This window comes from Triturus cristatus, chromosome 1_1 (genome assembly GCF_964204655.1).
Source record: "Triturus cristatus chromosome 1_1, aTriCri1.1, whole genome shotgun sequence".
Lineage (NCBI taxonomy): Eukaryota > Metazoa > Chordata > Amphibia > Caudata > Salamandridae > Triturus > Triturus cristatus.
Genome location: NC_140579.1, coordinates 950,706,071 through 950,718,628, shown reverse-complemented (window position 1 = coordinate 950,718,628; position 12,558 = coordinate 950,706,071).

Sequence of the window (12,558 nt, the reverse complement as noted above, 5' to 3'; positions counted from 1 at the left end):
ATAAAAACGATGACATTCAGCAATGGTTTCGGGCCTACGAGGTCGCCATGACCTCCCATCGGATCCCACAGAAGGACTGGGGGGCGGGGTTGTGGGGGCGGTTTCTGAGCGAAGGAAGGGACACCCTGCTCGACCTACCCCTCTCCCTGCAGACCTCCTACAGCCACATGAAAGAGGCTCTCCTCACAAGATACGGCCTCACCCCAGAAATGTACCGCCAACGGTTCCGGGACTGCAGGAAGATCCCGGGCACCACCTGGGTGGAGTATGTAAACTTTTTTAGTCGGGCCTTCGATGGGTGGGTCAAGGGCAGCAAAGTCACCACCCTTGCCGAACTCACTGATCTCATGTTATGGGAACATCTGGCTGCGAACTGCTTCATAGAGCTACGTCAACATCTGCTGGATAGCAAGCTCACAGATCCCCGGAAGCTGGCTGTGGAGGCCGACCGCTGGACCAACACCCGGGTCTCCCGGGGCATGGTAGGAGAGTACCCCCGAACCAGTCAGGGACCACCCCGCCAGAGAGGGGGAGGGAACCAGGGAGGGCCGAGAGAGTCCCAGCCTAGCCCCCCGAAGACACCACCTCCACCTTTCCCGGCGCCCCCCCCACCAGTGACAGGGCCCCCTGGGAGACGAGGACACCGGGTGACCGTCACATGTTTCCGTTGCCAGAAACCCGGGCACTACGCCAATGACCCAGAGTGCCCCATGGCCACCCAAGTCACCCCTGCGAGACAGATAGCCAACGTAGCCCTGGGGGAGGAGGTTGAGGAAGCCGAGGAGTGGGAACCCGCCGCTATGGCCCTAGTATCCCTGGGAGATAGGGAAATGATCCCTGGTAGCCTCCTACCGTCCAACACACAGAAATATGGGCAGCTCGTCAAGATCAATGGCCACCAGGTAGAGGCCCTGCGGGACACCGGGGCCAGTATCACCGGTGTCCTCAGGCACCTAGTCCCCGAGGAGCTGATCCTCCCCAATGTCTTTTGCCCCGTAATATCCGCAGACAATAGGGAAAGTATGTGTCAGGTAGCCCTGGTGCCATTTGAGTGGGGAGGGGTGATAGGTAAACTCAAGGTGGCCGTAAGAACCTCCCAGCCGGTCGACTGCCTCCTAGGGAACGACCTGGAGAGTTCTCCCTGGAAGCACGTAGAGCGCAAGGCCCACCTAGGAATGATGGGACTCCCCGAGTGGGTGTGTGCCACCACCCGATCTATGACAGCCCGACTCACTCCCCGGAGAGAAGTCGAGAGCACCCCGGTCGAAGAAACCCGTACCGTCCCCGCCGAGGGTCCTCCCGTTCCCCCATCGGAAGGGTCCGTCGCTAGCGACGAACCCGCACCATCCGACCCCGCCCCGGTCCCCGAGTTGGGGGATCTACCCGAGTTGGCCCATTGGCGCCACGAGGGCGGGCCCACCCGGGAAGAATTTTGCCGGGAGCAAGCCACCTGTCCTTCCCTGATCGGGCTGCGGCGCCAGGCCGAGGGCCAAGCCGCAGGTGACCAGACCGGAACGCACCGAATCTATTGGGAGAATAACATCCTGTATAGTGAGCAGAAGTCGGTGGAGCTGGGATCCGGACGGGTACTGGTGGTACCCCTCCGCTTCCGAGATTTCCTCCTGGGCTTAGCCCACGACGTCCCCCTCGCCGGCCACCTGGGTCAGGACAAGACCTACAGCCGTCTCGTGACCCATTTTTATTGGCCTAAGATGAAAGCAGTGGTAGAGGCACACTGCAAGTCCTGCCCCACGTGCCAAGCCAGTGGGAAGAGTGGGGGGAAGAGCAAGGCTCCCCTCCAACCCTTCCCGGTCGTCTGTACCCCCTTCGAACGAGTCGGAATCGACATCGTGGGGCCACTGGACCCCCCCACCTCCCAAGGTCACCGTTTCATCTTGGTCCTAGTAGACCACGCCACCCGCTATCCGGAGGCTATTCCCCTACGCACCATTACGGCCCCCGTGGTGGGCCGGGCCCTGATGGGGATCTTTTCCAGGGTGGGTTTCCCCCGCGAGGTCGTGAGCGATCGCGGCACTAATTTTATATCAAGGTATATGACGTCCCTGTGGCAACAATGTGGGGTGTCCTATAAGTTCACCACCCCGTACCATCCCCAAGGGAACGGCCTAGTAGAGAGGTTTAATAGGACTTTGAAAGGGATGATCGCTGGCCTAGAAGAGCCCCTCCGGCGTAAGTGGGACGTCCTGCTCCCCTGCCTCTTGTTCGCTTACCGGGAGGTCCCCCAGAAGTCCTTAGGGTTCAGCCCGTTTGAATTACTCTATGGGCACCCCGTCCGAGGTCCCCTCAGTTTGGTTAAGGAAGGGTGGGAGGCAGCACCCCAGACCACCCCCCGAGATGTGTTCCAATATGTCCTGGCCCTCCGGAACCAGACCAGGAGGTTCCGAGAACTGGCCGAGGCCAACCTGGAGGCGAGTCAAGAAGAAATGAAGCGCTGGTACGACCAGAATGCTACTCTGGTCGAGTTCCAGCCGGGCCAGCAGGTGTGGGTCATGGCCCCCGTGAAGCCTGGCGCCCTCCAGGACCGATGGACTGGGCCCTACAAAGTGGTTGAGAGGAAGAGTCAAGTCACCTACTTGGTGGACGTCCAGTTGCCTCGGGACCCCCTCCGGGTCCTGCACGTGAACCGCCTCAAGCCTCACTTCGTGCGGACAGAACTGAGCCTCCTGCTGGCCACCGATGACGGGGCCGAAGATGAGTCGGATCCCCTCCCGGACCTCCTGTGTGTCAAGGAGCAGGATGGCTCCGTGGAGGGAGTGAACCTCTCCCCAGCCCTCACTGCCCAGCAACAAGCGGACTGCCGCCAGCTCCTCAGACAATTTTCCGACCTCTTCTCCCTGACCCCCGGGTCACCAACTGGTGTGTTCACGATGTGGACACCGGGGACAGCCCGCCGGTGAGACACCGATCCTACCGGGTTCCTGACCGGGTCCGGTCCTGCATTCAAGCTGAAGTCTCGAAGATGTTGACCCTGGGGGTGATCGAGCCCTCTGACAGTCCCTGGGCCAGCCCCGTGGTCCTGGTTCCGAAGGCAGCAGCCCCCGGTGTCGCCCCCGAGCTCCGGTTCTGCGTGGATTACCGGGGGCTCAATGACATTACCCGAGCCGATGCCCACCCCATTCCACGAGCCGACGAGCTCATTGACCGACTAGGGGCCGCCCGGTTCCTCAGCACTTTCGACCTCACCTGCGGATACTGGCAGATTGCGCTCACCGAAGGGGCCAAGGAGCGGTCTGCTTTCTCCACCCCCGATGGGCACTACCGCTTCCGCGTGATGCCCTTCGGGATGAAAAATGCCCCGGCCACTTTCCAGAGACTGGTGAATAGGGTCCTGGCCGGGCTAGAACAGTTCAGCGCGGCCTATCTGGACGACATCGCTGTCTTCAGTTCAGAGTGGAGTGAGCACCTCCAGCACCTCCGGAGAGTGCTAACCGCCCTGCGCCAGGCAGGCCTCTCCGTAAAAGCCAGCAAGTGCCAGATCGGGCAAGGATCCGTAGTCTACCTGGGGCACCAAGTCGGGAGTGGCCAGGTCGCCCCTCTACAGCCAAAAATCGACGCCATCCTGGCATGGGAACCACCCATCACCCAAACGGAGGTCCGAGCCTTTCTGGGACTCACGGGCTACTACCGCCGATTCATTCGGGGGTATGGCAGCCTGGTCGGCCCTCTCACTGAACTCACGTCTAAAAAACAGCCAAAGAAGGTGCAGTGGACGGCTGCCTGCCAGGAAGCTTTCGATGCTCTAAAAAAGGCCATGTGCACTGCCCCCGTCCTCCAGGCTCCCGACTACACCAAGGAGTTCCTAGTCCAGACCGACGCCTCCGAGCATGGCATTGGGGCCGTCCTGTCCCAAGTGAATGATCAAGGCCTAGACCAGCCCGTCGCCTTCCTCAGTCGGCGGCTGCTGCCCCGAGAACAGAGGTGGAGCACCATAGAGCGCGAAGCCTTTGCCGTGGTCTGGGCACTAAAAAAACTACGACCTTACCTGTTCGGCACTCATTTCAGAGTCCAAACTGACCATCGGCCCTTGCGATGGCTCATGCAGATGCGAGGAGAAAACCCCAAGCTACTGCGGTGGTCAATCTCCCTCCAGGGAATGGACTTCACCGTAGAACACCGCCCTGGTACGGACCACGCCAACGCTGACGGCCTCTCCCGGTTCTTCCGCCTCAGCGAAGAGAACCCCCCAAGGTGATGGGCAGTTCTCTCCGGCTTTCAGCTGGGGGGGACGCGTGTTGGACCCGGCCTCGTAGAATGGCCCTCCGTGCCCCCGCACCACCGAAACCTGGTACCTGCAGCCCAAGCACACGGCCCAGCCGACCCTTCCCACCAGGACACCCGCACCAACCCCGGACATCCCCGTCCATGGCCTCTCTCCTTTCGGCCACCCCGGGCCCGCGTGCCCACTCCATGCAACAAGATGGCCGCCCGGCCCCAGCGCGACCCGGGCCTCGAGGCGCCACTCCGGCTGGAGGACATCACGCTTCCAGGGGGTGAGAGAGGGAGGAGCAGTTTCTATCGCACCTCTAACTCCCCTGGGACGATGGGTTTCGATCGGCCCTCCGGCCTCCCTGCGGGCTGGCTCCGTGCCTGCTGGGTGTCTGGGACTCCTCCCGACCCGGCCCTGAAAGGATCAAAAGACAATAGCAGGAAACCCCGACAAGCGGCCCCCCAAGTGACAAGACCCCTGCCTGCACAGACTCCGGACATCAAAGAGGGGTCGACCTATAACAAGGGGTGCTCTGAGACTGTCCGGTAGATTCGACGCTGGAACAACGAGAGCCTGCCGACGCGGTCGCGGCTCCTGGAACTTGAACCTACCTGAGCCCTGCTGAGTGACTCGCGGATCCCTGAAGATCGTAAGACCTCCGAACTCGTACCTGAGCCCTGCTGAGTGACTCGCGGCTCCCTGAAGATCGTAAGACCTCCGAACTTGTACCTGAGCCCTGCTGAGTGACTCGCGGCTCCCTGAAGATCGTAAGACCTCCGAACTTGTACCTGAGCCCTGCTGAGTGACTCGCGGCTCCTTGAAGATCGTAAGACCTCCGAACCTGTACCTGAGCCCGCTAAGTGACTCGCGGCTCCCCCAGACTCTCACGGTCCCGCCGGACCCCGACTCCGACCACGTATCCCCCAGCTCGAGGATTGTGAGCTGTGCGCCGGATACGTCCCTGCTTTGAACCGTTACCAGAGACAGTCCCGCTACCCCCTACCTTTCCGAGACTCTTGAGCCCGTGCTCACCTTGCACATATTTGCAGTGATACCTATTTGATAAAGCTTGTTTTCTGAGAATACCCAGTGTGGTCTCTCTGTGTCGTGTGGTGCCAGAAGTACGATCCTAGTTGCGAGATTCCTCCCCCTGGGGAATCTCCCGCCAGTGCCCGGCTACAATACTACACGGGTGGGACTCAGGGTAGTCAGGACCCCCCTTCCGGGCTCCTCTGAGGTCGCCGTCTAACACACACACACCCACAACCGTACCCAACCACACACACAACCACAGCCACACACAACCACAATCACACACAACCACAGCCACATACAGCCACACACACAACCACAGCCACACACATAACCACAGCCACACCCACAACCACTCACAACCACAACCACTCACAACCACACCCAACCATACACACAACCCCACACACCCAACCACACATACCACCCCACACACCAAACCACACACACCACCCCACACACACAACCCCACACACACAGCCACAACTACACACACAGCAGCCACACACAACCACAACCACACACAACTGCACACACCACCACACACCCGCAACCCCGCACACACTACCACACACACCCAACACCACACTCCCGTACCCACAACCACTGACACAACCACACAAATACACTCACACACAACCACAACCATACACACACAACCACCACCAACCCTACACACAACCACACACACAACCACACACACACACAACTGCACACACAACCACACACAACCACACCCACAACCACACAAATACAAACACACAAATATAACCCCACACACACAACCACATCTGCAATTGCACCCACAACTGCACCTGCATACCACAACCACACACAGCCACACACACCACCCACACACAACCACACACACAACCTCACCCACAACCACACAAATACAACCCCACACACAACCCCACACACAATCCCACACACAACCCCACACATACAACCACACACAACCACACACACAACCACTCACAACCACACAACTACAATAACACACAACCACACACAACCACACATACCACCACACAAAACCACACCCACACCCACACATCCACACCCATAACCACACCCACAACCACACGCACAACCATACAAATACCACACAACCACACACACACATCTACAATAACACAACCACACACACAACCACACACAACCACACAACCATCACACACAACCACACACACACTACCACATCCATACATAACCACAACCACACACAGCCACACACACCACCACACACACCCACACACCACACCCAACCACAACCAACCACAACCACACCCACCCACAACTGCACACAACCGCACACAACCACACACCACACACAACCACACACCCAACCGCACACCCAACTGCACACCCACAGCTGTACCCACAACCGCAACCCCAACCACACCCACTACACACACAACCTCACACACACAACAGCCATACACACAGAACCACAACCACACCCAACTCCACACACAACCCCACACACATACAACCACCCACACACACAACCACCCAACCACCCAACCACACCCTCACCCAACCACACCCGCACCCAACCACATCCGCACCCAACCACACCCGCACCCTACCACACCTCCACCCAACCACACCTGCACCCAACCACACCTCCACCCAACCACACCCACACCCAACCATACCCGCACCCAACCACACCGCACCCAACCTCACCTCCACCCAACCATACCCACACCCAACCACACCCACACACAACCGCACCCACAACCACACCCACAACCACACACAACCACACAAATACAACCACACACACCCACAACCGCACCCAACCACCCACACAACCACACACATAACCACACACACAACCACATCCGCACTCACAACCACACAAATACTACCTCACACACAACCCCACATATAAAATCACACACAACCACATACACAACCACACACAACCACAATAACATACAACCACACACACACATACAACCACACACACCAACACAACCACACACACAACCACAACCAAACACACACAACCACACACACAGAACCACAACCCCACCCAGCCCCACCCAACCGCACACCCAATTGCACACCCAACCGCACACCCAACCGCACACACCACACACCACACACACGACCGCACTCCCAACTGCACTCCCAACTGCACTCCCAACCGCACACCCAACCCCACACACCACACACACAACCGCACTCCCAACGACACACAACCGCACACACAACCACACACATAACCACACACATAACCACACGCACAACCACACGTACAACCACACGCACAACCCCACGCACAACCATTGTGGTATTTGTGGGGTTGTGTGTGAGCCCACACACAACCCCACAAATACCACACACAACCACACACACAACTACAATAACACAACCACACACACAACCACATGCACAACCACAACCAAACACACACAACCAACCACACACACAGAACCACAACCACACCCAACTCCACACACAACCCCACACACATACAACCACCCACACACACAACTGCACACGCACACCCAACCACATACCCACAACCGCACACCCAACTGCACAACCACACACAACTGCACACCCAACACACCCACAACCACAAATAACACACCCACAACCACCAACAACCACACACACAACCCCACACACAACCACATCCACACTCTCAATCGCACCCACAACCGCACCTGCACACCACAACCACACACTCAGCCACACACACACAACCACACCACACCCACAACCACACAAATACAACCACACAAATACAACCCCAAACACACAACCACATCCGCAATCCCACCCGCACCCACAACTGCACCCGCACACCACAACCACACACAGCCACACACATAACCACACGCACAACCACACGTACAACCACACACACAACCACACACACAACCCCACGCACAACCATTGTGGTATTTGTGGGGTTGTGTGTGAGCCCACACACAACCCCACAAATACCACACACAACCACACACACAACTACAATAACACAACCACACACACAACCACACGCACAACCACAACCAAACACACACTACCAAACACACACAACCAACCACACACACAGAACCACAACCACACCCAACTCCACACACAACCCCACACACATACAACCACCCTTACACACAACCACACACACACACACAACCGCACACCCACAACCGCACACCCAACTGCACAACCACACACAACTGCACACCCAACACACCCACAACCACACCCAACACACCCACAACCACAAACAACCACACACACAACCACATCCACACTCGCAATCGCACCCACAACCGCACCTGCACACCACAACCACACACTCAGTCACTCACACACAACCACACCACACCCACAACCACACAAATACAACCACACAAATACAACCCCAAACACACAACCACATCCGCAATCGCACCCGCACCCACAACTGCACCCGCACACCACAACCACACACAGCCACACGCACAACCACACGTACAACCACACGCACAACCACACACAAAACCCCACACACAACCATTGTGGTATTTGTGGGGTTGTGTGTGAGCCCACACACAACCTTACAAATACCACACACAACCACACACACAACTACAATAACACAACCACACACACAACCACAGACACAACCACAACCAAACACACACAACCAAACACTCACAACCAACCACATACACAGAACCACAACCACACCCAACTCCACACACAACCCCACACACATACAACCACCCACACACACAACCACACATACAATCACAACTGCACACGCACACCCAACTGCACACACACAACCTCACCCAAAAACACACAAATACAACCCCACACACAACCCCACACACAATCCCACACACAACCCCACACACAACCCACACACATACAACCACACACCCAACCACCCAACCACAGCCATACACAACTGCACACGCACACCCAACCGCACACCAACAACCGCACACCCAACCGCACAACCACACACAACCGCACACCCAACACACCCACAACCCCACCCAATACACCCAAAACCACACACAACCACACACACAACCCCACACACCACATCCACTCTCACAATCGCACCCACAACCGCACCCACAACCGCACCTGCACACCACAACCACACTGACAGCCACACAACCACACCACACCCACAACCACATAGATACAACCACACAAATACAACCACACACACAGAACCACATCCGCAATCGCACCCGCACCCACAACTGCACCCGCACACCGCAACCACACACAGCCACACACAACCACACACACAACCTCACCCACAACCACACAAATACAACCCCACACACAGCCCCACACACAATCCCACACACAGCCCCACACATACAACCACACACAACCACACACAACCACACAACTACAATAACACACAACCACATATACCACCACACACAACCACACACAACCACACACACACACACACACACCCACACACCCACAACTACACCCACAACCACACTGACAACCACACACACAACCACAACTAAACACCCACAATGACACAAATACAACCCCAAACACAACCCCACACACAACCCCACATATACAACCACACACAACCACATACAACCACATACACAACCACACCCACAACCACACACAACCACAACCAAACACACACACAACCACACACACAACCACACACACAGAACAACAACCAAACACAACCACAACCACACCCAACCCCACACTCGCAATCGCACCCACAACCGCACCTGCACACCACAACTACACACACAGCCACACACACAGCCACACACACCACACCACACCCAACCACACACACAACCTCACCTGCACCCACAACCACACAAATACAACCACAGAAATACAACACCACAAACAACCACACACACAACCACACACATAACCACACACACAACCAAACTCACACAACCAACCACATACACAACCCCACACACACAACCCCAACCACACCCAACCCCACACCCAACCACACCCAACCACACCCAACCACACCCAACCACCCAACCCCACACCCAACCACACACCCAACCGCATACCCAACCGCGTACCCAACCACACACACCACACACACACACACCACACACCCAACTGCACACACCCAACCGCACACCCAACCGCACACCCAACTGCACACCCAACTGCACACCCAACTGCACACCCAACCGCACACCCAACCACACACCCAACAACACACCCACAACCAAATTCACAACCACACACACAACCACACACACAACCACACAACCCAACAAATACCCCACACACAACTACAATAACACAACCACACACAACCACATGCACAACCACATGCACAACCATAACCAACCACACACAACCACACACACAGAACCACAACCACACCCAACCCTACTCACAACCCCACACACAACCCCACACACAACCACACACACAACCACACACAACCACACACACAACCACCCAACCACAACCATACACAACTGCACATGCACACCCAACCGCACACCCACAACCGCACACCCAACCGCACAACCACACACACACACAACCGCACACCCAACACACCCACAACCACACACACAACCCCACATACAACCACATCCACACTCGCACCCACACACCACAACCACACACACAGCCACACACACCACACACAACCACACCACACCCACAACCACACAAATATAACCCCACACACAACCACATCTGCAATGGACCCGCACCCACAACTGCACCCACACACCACAACCACACAGCCATACACACCACCCACACCACACACAACCAAACACACAACCACACACACAACCTCACCCACACCCACAACCACACAAATACAACCACACAAATACAACCCCACACACAACCCCACACACAATCTCACACACAACCCCATGCATACAACCACATACAACCACACACAACCACACACAACCACATACACAACCACACACACAACCACATACACAACCACACACAACTAAAATAACACACAACCACACATACCACCACACACACAACCACACACACAACCACACACAACCACATACACAACCACACACAACTACAATAACACACAACCACACATACCACCACACACATACAACCACACACACAACCACACCCACACACACAACCACACTGACAACCACACACACAACCACAACCAAACACACACAACCACACACAACCACACCCCACACACAACCCCACACATAACCACATCCGCAATCGCACCCACAACCTGCTCCCGCACACCACAACCACACAACCACTCAAATACAACCACACAAATACAACCACACAAATACAACCACACAAATACAACCCCACACACAACCCCACACACAACCGCACACACAACCACACACCCAACCGCACAAACAACTGTACACCCAACTGCACACCCAACAAATCCACAACCACACACACATCCACACACACAACCACATCCGCAATCGCACCTGCACCCACACACCACAACCACCCACACCACACCCAACCCCACACACCACACACACAACACCACCCACAATCACACAAATACAACCCCACACACAACCCCACACACAACCACACACACAACCACATACACAACCACACACAACTACAATAAAACACAGCCACACACACAACCACACATACCCACAACCACACACCCAACCCCACACACAACCCCACACACAACCACATCTGCAATCATACCCACAACCGCACCCGCATACCACAGCCACACACACAGCCACACACAACCACACCCACACCACACCCACAACCACACACCTTACACACAACCACACAAATACAACCCCACACCCAACTGCACACTCAACCGCACACACCCAACCGCACACACCCAACCGCACACATCCAACCGCACACACACCACACACACACCACACACACACACCACCGCACTCCCAACCACACACACACCTGTACACCCAACCACACACCCAACACATCCACAACCACACACACAACCCCACTCACAACCACATCTGCATTCGCACCCACAACCACACCTGCACACCACAGCCACACACAGCCACACACACCCAAAACCACACACAACCACACACACAACCACACATACAACCCCACAAATACAACCCCACACACAACCCCACACACAACCCCACACACTTCCACACACAACCACACACAACCACACACACCACATACCACACCCAACCACACCCGCACCCACAACCACACCCCCACACAACCAAACACACACAACCACACTGAACCGCACACACAACCACACACAACCGCACACCACAACCACACACACAGCTACAATG